We start from the raw sequence: 3,345 nt of genomic DNA, 5'->3' as shown, positions 1-3,345 counted from the left end.
AACATTCAGAAAACGAAGATCATGGCGTCTGGTCCCATCACTTCATGGGAAGTAGATGGGGAAACAGTGGAAACAGAGTCAGACTTTATTTTTCGGGGCTCCAAAATCACTATAGATGGTGACTGCAGCCATGAAATTAAAAGACGCTTACTCCTTGGAAGGAAAGTTATGACCAACCTAGATAGCATATTCAAAAGCAGAGACATTACTTTGCCAACAAAGGTTCGTCTAGTCAAGGCTATGGTTTTTCCAGTGGTCATGTATGGATGTGAGAGTTGGACTGTGAAGAAGGCTGAGCGCCAAAGAATTGATGCTTTTGAACTGTGGTGTTGGAGAAGACTCTTGAGAGTCCCTTGGACTTCAGGGAGATCCAACCAGTCCATTCTGAAGGAGATCAGCCCTGGGATTTCTTTGGGAGGAATGATGCTAAATCTGAAACTCCAATACTTTGGCCATCTCATGCGAAGAGTTGGCTCACTGAAAAAGACTCTGATGCTGGGAGGGATTGGGGGCAAGAGGAGAAGGGGACGACAGAAGATAAGATGGCTGGATGGCATCACTGACTCGATGGACATGAGTCTGGGTGAACTCCAGGAGTTGGTGATGGACAGGGAGGCCTGGCATGCTGCGATTCATGGAATCGAAAAGAGTCAGGCACGACTGAGCGACTGATCTGATCTGATCTGTGGATGAACTGAGTTTTATGATGGTCTTAAATGGATATTTATACGTTGTATCTGAGTTATAATGGATATTTCCTAACTTTGGGGTATGATGTGGATGAACTGCTACTACAAAGACTGAGATCAAATTATATTTTATATTGGAGTAAAGTTAACAATGTTGTGTTAGTTTCCCATATACAGCAAAGTGATTCAGTTATACATACACATGTATTAAATATCTATTCTTTTTCAGATTCTATTCCCATTTAGGTTATTACAGAATACTGAGCAGAGTTCTCTGTGCTGTATAGTAGGTCCTTTGAGAGAGAATCGGAAGCATGTGATATGTGTGTGACCACACAGACGTAGGCTGCTGTTCTGGGTGGCTTCTGCATGGCTATCGTTTGCTGTGCTTCCTGTGAGCAGTCCTACTAATGGAGCAAGCTGAAGGCATGCTGCCATATAGGCCACTCTGGGGTCAGCCATGAGCCCAGATTTATTTATAAACCCACAGGAAAGGCCCCAGAGCCATCCACCACCTGACCTGGGACCACAGTGAGGGAAGATTAGTGCAGGAGCAGAGGAAGCCCTTGGTGGCCAACTGGGCTTTCAGTCTCAGCCCTTTGCCCTTTCAGCTTGGCGGTGGCTACAGACTGTTCTCTGAAGGGTCAGTGTCCTGGGACTCCTATCTGAGGTCTGATCTCAAGGTACAGAGCCTGACCTTTCAGGTGTTGCTTACGAAGTTGATTATGACTTGCCCCATGGAGATCATGTACTCAATTTTTCTCAAGCATTCACTACCTATCTGGTAGCTCTGTGGCCACAGGGAAATATTTCAGTCCCTGTTCTTGAAGACAAACCTGGCCTCTGTATGGCAACATCGAGTTAATTTTTGGAGGCAGAGTTTTGAGTGAAGTAAAAAAGAATCCCAAAGAAAGGCAATGCCAAATAATACTCAAACTACTGCGCAATTGTGCTTATCTCACACGCTAGTAAAGTAATGCTCAAAATTCTCCAAGCCAGGCTTCAGCAATAGGTGAACCGTGAACTTCCAGATGTTCAAGCTGGTTTTAGAAAAGGCAGAGGAACCAGAGATCAAATTGCCAACATCCGCTGGATCATCGAAAAAGCAAGAGAGTTCCAGAAAAACATCTATTTCTACTTTATTGACTATGCCAAAGCCTTTGACTGTGTGTATCACAATAAACTGTGGAAAATTCTGAAAGAGATGGGACTACCAGACTACCTGACCTGCCTCTTGAGAAACCTGTATGCAGGTCAGGAAGCAACAGTTAGAACTGGACATGGAACAACAGACTAGTTCCAAATAGGAAAAGGAGTACGTCAAGGCTATATATTGTCACCCTGTTTATTTAACTTATATGCATAGTGCATCATGAGAAATGCTGGGCTGGAGGAAGCACAAGCTGGAATCAAGATTGCCGGGAGAAATATCAATAACCTCAGATATGCAGATGACACCACCCTTATGGCAGAAAGTGAAGAGGAACTAAAAAGCCTCTTGATGAAAGTGAAAGAGGAGAGTGAAAAAGTTGGCTTAAAGCTCAACATTCAGAAAACGAAGATCATGGCATCCGGTCCCGTCACTTCATGGGAAGTAGATGGGGAAACAGTGGAAACAGTGGCTGACTTTATATTTTTGGGCTCCAAAATCTCTGCAGATGGTGATTGCAGCCATGAAATTAAAAGACGCTTACTCCTTGGAAGGAAAGTTATGACCAACCTAGAGCGCATATTCAAAAGCACCGACATTACTTTGTAAACAAAGGTCCGTCTAGTCAAGGCTATGGTTTTTCCAGTGGTCAGGTATGGATGTGAGAGTTGGACTGTGAAAAAAGCTGAGTGCTGAAGAATTGATGCTTTTGAACTGTGGTGGAGAAGACTCTTGAGAATCCTTGGACTTCAAGGAGATCCAACCAGTCCATCCTAAAGGAGATCAGTCCATCCTAAAGGAGATGCTGGGTGTTCATTGGAAGGATTGATGTTGAAGCTGAAACTCCAATACTTTGGCCACCTGATGTGAAGAGCTGACTCATTTGAAAAGACCCTGATGCTGGGAAAGATTGAGGGCAGGAGGAGAAGGGGATGACAGAGAGTGATATGGTTGGATGGCATCATCAATTCGATGGACATGGGTTTGGGTGAACTCTGAGAGTTGGTGATGGACAGGGAGGCCTGGTGTGCTGCGGTTCATGGGGTCACAAAGAGTCAGAAACGACTGAATGACTGAACTAAACTGAATTGAAAAAAGAATAGCTTTATTGCTTGGCTGGGCAAAGGGAGCCACAGCAGGCTAATGCCCTCATAACTGTGTGTCTCAGCCTGGAGAGTGCGGTGAGGAGTTCCATGGTAATGGGGCATGCCCCTGGGGCAACCCAAGATGGGCGGGTCATGGTGGAGAGATCTGACAGAAGGTGGTCCACTGGAGAAGGGAATGGCAAACCACTTCAGTATTCTTGCCTTGAGAACCCCATGAACAGTATGAAAAGGCAAAATGATAGGATACTGAAAGAGAAACTCCCCAGGTCAGTAGGTGCCCAATATGCTACTGGAGATCAGTGGAGAAATAACTCCAGAATGAAGGGATGGAGTCAAAGCAAAAAGAATACCCAGCTGTGGATGTGACTGGTGATAGAAGCAAGGTCCCATGCTGTAAAGA

This window comes from Bison bison, unplaced genomic scaffold, assembly GCF_000754665.1.
Source record: "Bison bison bison isolate TAMUID 2011002044 unplaced genomic scaffold, Bison_UMD1.0 scf7180017864116, whole genome shotgun sequence".
NCBI lineage: Eukaryota > Metazoa > Chordata > Mammalia > Artiodactyla > Bovidae > Bison > Bison bison.
Note: the sequence above shows the minus strand (reverse complement) of the source record.